The 10300-nt window shown below is 46.3% G+C and overlaps 1 long non-coding RNA gene across 1 annotated transcript; it reads right to left on the reverse strand.

The window, feature by feature from the left end:
• Positions 1–2437: 2437 nt before the first annotated feature.
• LOC128775022 (uncharacterized) lies at positions 2438–8414 on the reverse strand. Its single transcript, XR_008419593.1, has 2 exons — positions 5378–8414; positions 2438–2651 (listed from the first exon to the last, which is right to left on the reverse strand). It is a non-coding gene; the product is annotated as an uncharacterized LOC128775022 (long non-coding RNA).
• Positions 8415–10300: the final 1886 nt, after the last annotated feature.

A 10300-nucleotide genomic window follows, 5' to 3' on the forward strand; every position in this document is an offset into this window, starting at 1 on the left:
TGCTTAAAATTACTTATAAAAGGTTCCTAAAATTTTCTACCCTTTTTTTCAGGCAATGAATGCAATGTTGAAGTACCAAAGCTGTAAAATCCAGAAAATTTGGGCTGAATTGACAAGAGTTCATGCTGCAGAGCACATTCAGGACCTGGGCAATTTCTTCTCATGATATTTTGAGAATTCAGATGCTCCCAAACGTGTGGGTGCAGAAGGCAGATGGCGGGGAAGTCAGAGAAGAAAGTGCTGGCAGGGATGAAGTCCCGTGCTCCTCCTGGAAGTTCCTGTCCAGGGAGACTCTATAACCATCTTCTTGCCGAGCAAGTAAGAAGCTTGGGTCAGATGGTGGGCTTTCTGGGTCTTTGATCCTGCTCTCTTTTGGGGGCTGTTTTTACCTTGGGATAAAAAAACAGTTTTCCAAAGACATTTTCCATGAACAAAGAGGACTGATTCTTTTGTTCCTGTTTTATTACCAAGATCGTAACTTTTGGCATCTTTAAATGAACCGAGCCTCCAAAGATTCAGTCTCCACAATCAACTCCATTCATATCTCATGTTTCATTGTCATCATATCAATTCTGTCATGTGTGGTAAAAAGAAAAGAAAATGTGCCCTAATTCAGGCTTTTAAGAAAATCTGCTAAATGAAGTAAACTTGGGAGCAAGCCTTTACCATTAGGTCAACACTGAATCCACATTTTTACCTTTTGTCTTAATTGGTCCATTTACTCCTTCTTGAAGGATAATAGTTTAAGCCTGAATTCAGTCCTTCAGGACTGGGAGTGCCTCTTCCCCTGACAAAGACAGCCAATGTCTGTACAAAAGTCATCATTAAATTCACACCCATTTCGGGGCGCCTGGGTGGCTCAGTGGGTTAAGTGTCCAGCTCTTGGTTTAGGCTCAGGTCATGATCTCATAGTTGGTGAGTTCGAGCCCCACATCGGGCTCTGTGCTGACGGCTCGGTGCCTGCTTGGGATTCTCTTTCTCCCGCTCTTTCTGCCCCTCCCTCACTTGCTCTATATCTCTCTCAGATAAATAAACATTAAAAAAATTCACACCCATTTTAATCCAAAGCTACGGAAAACGATGAGTAGCCAAACAACTTTTGTTTCTGCTTTTTTCAATGCTCCATAGAACACAATGAGAAACCCCGAGAACCTTTCCGATGTGAGGTGTCCCTGTACAACGAGGCAATGCCTGCTGGGGAGTTCAGGTGAGAAGTAACCTTGATCCTGGCTACTTTTGCTGCCCTTTTGCCTGTCACAGGACTGACCTTGTCTTTGCAACATGCTGGCACCTTGTGTTGGCACACTCTCCCCCCTAATCGATACTATGCTCGCTAGAATACAAATCTGGTTGAAAATCCTTCAGCAGGTATTTGACACATTACAAACTTACACACTTCTACGTGAGATCCTGCAGTACAGCGTCTGAGCTGACCTCTTGGACCCTGGAGCTGACCTCTTGCCCCGGATCCTACCCAGCTCTACCAGTCTCTGGCTGCCATATCTCCTAAGCACCTCAGTTTCCTTATCTGTAAACCGGGCCTAACAGGAATGAGGATTCGAATGAGTTCATGTGCCGGGAGTCTTAACGCCTGACACGTAAGAGGAGCTACGTGGGTGAGCTCTTTCTACAAGCCACCATGTCCCAGATGCCATCACTTATAAAAAGTACACTATTATTGTACGTACTGTGAAGAAAGGGGGAAAAAATGCTGCCAATTAACTATGATGCAATGCTTTTGGATCTCTTAAAATGTTTATTTGAGATTTCTCAAAAGTATTTATTTAAAAAAAATTTTTTTTAACGTTTATTTATTTTTGAGACAGAGAGAGACAGAGCATGAACAGGGGAGGGTCAGAGAGAGAGGGAGACACAGAATCTGAAACAGGCTCCAGGCTCTGAGCTGTCAGCCCAGAGCCCGACATGGGGCTCAAACTCACGGACTGTGAGATCATGACCCGAGCCGAAGCCAGACGCTTAACCGACTGAGCCACCCAGGCGCCCCTCAAAAGTATTTATTTAGTGACTTGCGTGGATTTATCACATGTCACCCTTGGGCGCGCCTAAAGAGGCAAAAAGCAGAAACAAGTGGTTAAGTTATTCGCAAAATGCTGCCAGAGTCCAAATCTTCTCAGTGATTTTTCAACTCAATGTTGTCAATGTTCATAGTTTTCAACACAAAGTCAGCGCTCCGGGCAATCGATGGCGTGAGGAGGAAGCGTTTCTCTCAAGGCTGCTGCACTGGGTTTCTGAAAGAAGGTGTCAGGCAATGACAACCATGTCACGACCTTGTGTCAAAGACAATAAGACATATTCCGATTATGCAGCTGCTAAAAACGTGTGTGGAGGGGGTGGGCACTGCATCTTAGAATCAATGAAATGTGTTAATAATAATACATTCTAAGCAGAGCAGACGAAGCTTACTAAAATGGCGGCATCACGCAAACCCATGCCTTTATCAAATTGCAAAGGACTGTTAACCTCGGTCACGATCTCAATCAGTTGTTCAAATGCAGCTTCTGAGAACATTCCATTTGTCATTCCCCAAGGGCACGGTGTTCAGCTTGGCTGTTTCATTTTGACCCAAATCAGGTGCACACAGTCTTTGCCAAAGTTTCTCCTGGGATGTGCAGGTTCCCTTCCAAGGAGTTCTGAAAGGAAAGGTCAAGTCATTTTTTATTCGTGTGTTTGATCAGGCGGTTGAATGAGAGAGCGGCAAGCCCAGGGTTGATTCCCTTCTGATGGCCTCTTCTCTTTATCCCCTCTGGGTTTTGCTCATCTTTCAAGAGCCCCCCCCACCCCCACCCCACCGCCCCGGGTAATAGAACTCATGATTCTTTGCTCAAATCAGGATGCAGTACAATCAATCACCTGGAGAGCGTGGTAAAAATGCAGAGAAAGGACCCCACTCGGGAACTGGACTAGAGACTCTGGAAGTGAGACCCAAGAGTCTGCATCTTTATTAAAGAACTTGATCCGGGGCGCCTGGGTGGCTCAGTCCGTTAAGTGGCTGACTCCCGATTTCGGCTCAGGTCATGATCTCAAGGTTCGTGAGATCGAGCCCCGTGTCTTCACTGTCAGTGCAGAGGCTCTTGGGATTCTCTCTCTCCTTCTCTCTCTGCTCCTCCCCTGCTTGGCTCTCTCTGTCTCTGTCTCTCTCCCTAAATAAACAGACATTAAAAAAAAAAAAAAAAAAGAACTAGATCCTCCCCATGATTCTGATATAACCGAAGTTTGTAGGTCACAGCTCTAAAAAAAAACAGATGGTAGGGAAAAAAAATGGGCAGAAGATGGGTCAAAGGACACGGTAGGAGAACATTAAAAAATGCCCTTACGACGTATTTTCAAAAAGTGGTTCTTTTTCAGCTGCTTTTTAAAGGTAATATATTGACTTTATAGTGCTGTTAAAATGGAGTGAAAGATGTGGGGGAGGCTGTGGAAAAGGCTGGTTCATGCTTTGTACCCTCCATCAGAAGCATTATCCCAGCCGTGTGAAAAATAGAAATGCGCTGTCGCACCCCGTGGGCTGAAGGCTGGGACCCTCAAGATCACAGGGCGACCACCAGGGAAGGTGGGGTAATGTGCTCGCCACGCAGTCCCTGGAAAATGGCAACCAACTGGTTCACCTGTTCAGAAATTACTGCAAGAGTTCTTTTGAAGAGATAAAATATAGCGTCCACTGTAGAAGAGTTTAAGGGTATTTTTAACTGCTCAAAACCCCAGCAGTCTCACAAAATAATTATCTCCATTCATTAATGACGGCTTTCTAATTTTAATTCTTACACACCCACATAATCCTTACATGATTTTAATCACAGCATATATACACATATATATGATTTTACGCATAAATTTTTCTCCTAATATTATTCTGTAAACTTTCCTCATGTTTTACAGTCGCCGTATGATTTTAAATAACAGCACGGCATTTCTCGTCGCCGATACACCACAGCTTACTTAACCAAACCCCACCGTTTCTTCTGGCTGTTCCATGTTACAGGCAACGCTGTGATGAAAATCTTTTGCACAGGGCATTTTTACACACCTACGGCTTCAAATGATGTCCATTTTCATTCCTGTCCCGTGCTCTTCCTCGGGTTTCCGACACCTCATTGTTGCCGTCACTGGCTAACGATACGTACTGAGGACTGACAGAGTGGCAGAGAAGCCTGACCCTTGGGGAAGTTACTGAACTCTATTAGACGAAAATTTATTCCTGAAGTCTCACTGTGGGCTAGCTTTCCCACTTCCAATCTTCTCCTTCTTACCCCAGGAAGAATTATTATTAATCACAAACATATTAAAGAAGAGGGGTGGGGAGGAGGAGGAGGAGGAGGAAGGGCAGGAAGAAAGGGGAGTCAGGAAATGTGGGTGGCTGGGGTGGGGCGTCTGGGTGGCTCAGTGGTTAAGCGTCTGACTTCGGTGTGACTTGGGCTGGGGTCACGATCTCATGGTTCGTAAGTTCGAGCCCCACATCACTGCTGTCAGTGCGGAGCCGGCTTTGGGATCCTCTGTCCCCCTCTCTCTCTGCCCCTCCCCCACTCGAAATCCCCCTCCCTTCCTCCCTCTCTCCCTCTGCAAAATAAGTAAATATGAAAAAGAAAAGAAAAAGAAATGTGGGCTGGAAGCTGGGTCAAACAAGGAAGTAGATATTCCCCCCTGAAGTCTCCAGAAACAATGCAGCTCTACCAACCCCTCGATTATAGACTTCTGGCCTCTGGAACTGTTACCGAACAACTCTGCGCTGTTGAAGGCACTAAGTTTACGGGCCTTTGTTACAGCCGTACTAGGAAACGAATGTAGCTGCTCTTCAGGCAGGGCTGGGGAGGACACAGAACCTAACGACAGGAGAGACCCTACAAATAGCCGCTAACACCCAACCATCGAGTGCTTACTCTGTGCCGCACGCATATCTACCCAGATTCAAGCCGCACAGCACTGTGAGGGGAGTGCCACGATTATCCGCGTGCGACAGACGCGAACCTGAGGCTCGCGACGGTTGAGCAGCTTCGCCAAGGTGGCACAGCCTGGGAGGGGTTGATTCAGGACTTGGTCTTAATCCAGCCAGGTGCAGTGGTGGGTGCCTGGCATCCCGGCTACTGAGGGGGCTGAGGCAGGAGGACGGCTTGAACCCCGGAGTTCTGGGCCATCATGGGCTGTGCCTATGGGACGTCGGCGCTCAGTGCGGCATCCGTGGGGTGACCTCCTGGCAGCGGGGGAACCAGGCTGCCTCAGGAGGGGTGAACTGGCCCGGGGCAACAGCAGACAGGTGGGATTTTAGACCCACTCCAGAATCTAGCAAAGATGCTGTGCAAGACTCTCCCAAGGCACGTGGTTTGTGGCGAGGAGGCGGGGGGGGGGGGGGGGGGGGACCTACCTTGGACCTTCCAGCTGACTCCAGAGGACTCTTGCTTTGGAGTATGCTTGATGAGGGGGAGGGGTCGCTGGGACTCTGCAGGGGGCTGGAGCTGGTGGAGGGTGTCGAGGCAGGCCCGGAAGGGCACGAGGTGGATTCTTCAGCACCCTGCGCCGGGCCCAGCTCTGGGTTACCACCGCTTCCTAAGCAGACAGAGGCTCTGGGTGGCCGGCCTTGTCTCAGTGTGGACGTAGTCTCTCCAGCTGCTCTTTGGTGCTTCTGTACCTCACAGCCGCCCCCCAGCACCACCCTCTCAAGCCTTCGCGCCTCTGTCCGCAGGGAAGTCTGAGAAAGGGTTGGCAAACCCCACCAGCCCAGGGCTCCTGGGGCCCTTGCAGGCTCCAGGCTCTAGAGTTCATCTCCCAGAAAGAACAAAATGCCCCCCCAGGCCGGGCTTGCCCAACTGAGCCTCTGAGAGCCACCACTGGCCGCTGCAGGTAACTGTGTGTTCGGAGCGCCACCTCGTGGTGCCCAGGCTCCCCAGAGTTTCTTCCCAAATCTGATCTCGAGGAAGGGGGCTCCCACCTCCCTTCCTCCAGGGAGGTTTAGGTGACTGAGAGGGTCTCCAGCCCTGGGCTGCAGGACACTTTAGAGATGCCCAAGGCCAGCTGGTTCCCTGAAACACTGGATTTACATGGAGCCTGCCCCATCCCGGGCTCTGCCTGAGGGTCCAGAATGCGGGCTCTGGGTTGAGATACAGAATACCGTTTTCTGTCATTTATCAGCTCTGTGACCTGAATGAGTGTGGGGAAGGCGTGGGGGGAATCAGCATCTTATTTCAATGTGAGAGGAACTAATGGAGGAGAGTGAATTTTAAAAAGCTGTTGAGAACACATTTTTTGACAACTTAGATAAAATGGACCAATTCCTCGAAAAACGCAAAGACTCACTTAATATGCGCTAGAAAATTTGAATATGCCTACAACTGTTAAGGAAATTGAATTTGTAATTTGAAAACGCCCAAAAAAAGAAGTCTCCAGACCCAGATGGTTTCACTGGAATTCTACCAAGTGTTTAAAGAAGAATTAACACTATCTCTGTACATTCTCCATCAGAAAATACAAGAAGCAGGAAAACACTTCTCAATTCACTGTATGACACGAGTATGACCATGACATCAAAACCAGACAAAGACAGTACAAAAAAGAAAACTATAGATCAATGTCCCTGTGAATATAGACATAAAAATCAATAATGAAATATTAGCAAGTAGAATTCAGCTAAATACAGGAGGAATTGTACGCCATAACCTGGGGATACGAGGCTGATTCAATATTTGAAAAATCAATGAATGGAATCCACCATATTAATAGGCTAAAGAAGAAAATTCGCATGATCATATAAATTGATGCGGAAATAGCATTGACAAAATTCAATGCCCATTCATGTTAAAAACTCACAGAAAAATAGGAATAAAGAATCACTTTCTCAACTTGATAAAGAACATCTACAAAAAACACCCTGTAGCTAACATACCTAATGGTGAAAGACTGAATGTTTCTCCTTAAGCCTGGGAAGAAGACAAAGTGTCTACTCTCACTACTCTTATTCAACACAGTGCTGTAAGGTCTAGACAATGAAGTAAGGCAAAAAACAACAACAGCAACAACAACAACAACAAAAGGAAATGAAAGGCATACAGACTAGAAAAGAGGATATATTTGCAGAGGACATGATTGTCCATGTATAAAAATTATTGTATTTCTATATACTATGAACAGATGGACATCAAAGTTATAAAAACAGTATCATTTACAGTTGTTCACAAAAAGGTGAAACATTTACGTGTAAATCAGCAAAACATGTACGGGACTTGTATGCTGAAAACTACAAAATATTTAGGGAGAAATAAAAAATCTAAAGAGACATACCATGTTCATAGATTGGCAGGTTCAATATAGTGAGGATGTTAATTCTTTCCAAATTGCTATACAGGTTTAACCCAATTTCTATCAAACTCCCAGCAAGATTTTTGTAGACATAGACAAGATTATTCTAAACTTTATATGGGAAGGGAAAGGAACTAGAATAGGTAAAACAATTTTGAAAGAGAAGAATAAAGTGGGAGGAATCAGCCCACTCAATTTCAAGACTTATTATAAAGCCACAGTAATCAAGGGTGTGTGGTATTGGTAGAGGAATAGACACATAGATCAATGAAAGAGAACAGAGAACCCAGAAATAGATCTATACACACATACCCAACTGATTCTGGGTAGGTGCAAAAGTAATTCAATGGAGGAAAGGTAGCCTCTGCATTCAACACATGGTGGTCGTGTGATGGGACATCTGTAGGCAAATAAACAAACAAAACCCTTAACCTAAACCACACACTCTTGTACAAAAATTAACTCTAAATTTGTCGCGGACTTAAATGTTGAACATAAAACTATAAAACGCTGAGGAAAAGACAGAGGAGACAATCTCCGGGATCTAGGTTTAGGTTATTTTAATTTAGTTTTGAAAATACAAAACGCAAACATACTACAATCTATTTCAAAAAAAAGTAGGAAGCATTTTCTTTCCTTCACCTTCCCAGCTGTGGCCCTTTCCTACAGAAATGATGAAATTACATGGGAAACTTTTAAAGATACTAATGTCCAAGTTTCAATCTGATTCACTTGGTCTAGGGTAGCGCCTGAACATCTGCATTTTGGCAAGCTCCCGGGTGATTCTAATGTGCAACCAGGTTGAGAGCCACTTTGTGAAATGCAGAGCTCCCACAAAACACCTCAGTACAGTGGTTTCCCAAGGGTGGCCCCTGACCATGCTGCAGCATCACCTGGGAGCTTGTTAGAAGCGCACATTCTCAGGCCCCACCCCCCCAGACCTGCTGAATCAGAAACAGCCACCCATGTTTCAACAAGCCCTCCCTCCAGGGGATTCTGATGCCCACTCAAGTTTGAGAACCTCTGCCTCAGTAGACAAATTCTGACACAGACAGGAGCAGCTGGTTCACAAACAAGAAAATACACGACATTAAAAAGCACTGAGAGCACCGTTCAACCTCCCTGGTGATCAAAAGAAAATACACGACATTAAAAAGCACTGAGAGCACCGTTCAACCTCCCTGGTGATCAAAAGAGAAGCAACATAAAAACAGCAGGAAAATTCCACCTGACACCCGTCCAATGAGCAAATTCAGAAATACATCCAACGAAAGACAATACTTTACGCTTGCCTTTTCACACAACTGAGGTAACCAACCATCCGGTGTGACTAGGACTGGGGGGGGTTCCCAGAAGTGGGGCCTTTGTGTGCTAAAGCCAGGACAGTTTGGTCCCCTTATACAAGACTTATCAGATTAATATAATCATTGCTTACTCTGTTTTCCCCGTTAGACAGTGATCCACGGGGGCAGAACCCTGTGTTTCTCATACTCTATCATGGTCTCTACCCTTGGACATAATATATATTTGGAGATGGAAGAAAGAAAGGAAGAAACAGAGAGAAAGAGGAAGGGAAGGGGGAAGGAAGGACGATAAAGCATTCCGGGGCAGTCGGTTTCTCCTTCGGTATTTCTACAGTCCCAGACACACACCACGATTTTAATTCGGACTGTGCTACATTACAGCTGCTTATTTCTAGGTCTTCCTCCCTCAAGAACCCACGAGCTCCTCCTGTGCATGGACTATATCCTACCCACCGTGGTATAATCAAAGACGTCAGCGCCTACAGGTTAGGAGAATGAGTGCTGAACTCAAGGCTTCCTGGGTTCAAATCCTGACTCTGTGGATTATCAGCTGTGTGCCCTTGGACAAGCTAACTCACCTTGCTCTACTTCAGCATCATCTGACAAATGGGTATGAAGAGAATAGCACAGGACCTACCTCGCGGGGTTGTTGTGAGAATTTCACGCTGACTAACGCACGTAAAAATGGTGCCCGGGAAATACAGAATGCTCAATGCAGTTAGCTATTATCATTAGTAACGGAAAGGGATCCACAAGCCCCATGTGAAGGACTGAAGTTACCTTGTAGTGATCAGGAAGCTGCAGGTGGCTGTATTTTCTAGATGGGGGACAGACAGCAGTGTGACTACCTCCAAACGGTCAGGAGGGAACTTTGTAGGGGTGGGAAGACGATGCAGGAGGCTGCAGGCTACCACGGGGCTCCTCTTGCCCATGTCCTCCTTCTGTGTCCCCTACTCGTTACCCCACGAACACCAGACACCCCAGTGTCTCTGGGGTCCTCAGAGTGCCTGGCCTACAACTACACTTTCACAGGCATGGTCCCTGGAGAGGGACAAGGGGCTCTGACCGGAAAGTCATATTTGGGAGAGCAGACCCTTCGGTTCATTACTGAATCCCTAGGACCTGGTTTCTAGCACAGCATATGCATTCGGGGACTATGTATAAACTGACTGATTTTAATGAGTGTAAATCCTTCTTTTAATCCCGTTCGTTAACCACCTTACCTCTGGTTCTGCCCTCGACGGTGCACTTCCTAGCTGGATCTTTCCTGTTGGGTCACGGATCAGGAAGCAGAATGGCCAAAGTTACTCCACGGGCATTTAGCTGAAGGAGGCGGAACCCAGGTCCACACAAGAACCCGCGTGTGAATGTTCATAGCAGCTTTATTCATGATTATCGAAACCTGGAAGCTACGACCCAGACACCCTTCAGCAGGTGAACGGATAAACAAACTGTGGCACATCCAGACAATGGAATAGTATTCAGTGCTAAGAAAGAAATGAGCTAGGGGTGCCTGGGTGGCTCAGTCAGTTAAGCGTCTGACTCTTGGTTTCCGCTCAGGTCATGGCCTCACGGTTCGGGAGCTCAAGCCCCACAGTGGGCTCTGTGCCAACACGTGGTACCTGCTCGGGATTCTCTCGCTGTCTCTGTCTCTCAAAATAAATAAGTAAACTTAAGAAAAAAAAAAAATG

This window comes from Panthera pardus, unplaced genomic scaffold (genome assembly GCF_024362965.1).
Source record: "Panthera pardus isolate Hobbes unplaced genomic scaffold, ASM2436296v1 HiC_scaffold_6, whole genome shotgun sequence".
Classification (NCBI taxonomy): Eukaryota; Metazoa; Chordata; class Mammalia; order Carnivora; family Felidae; genus Panthera; species Panthera pardus.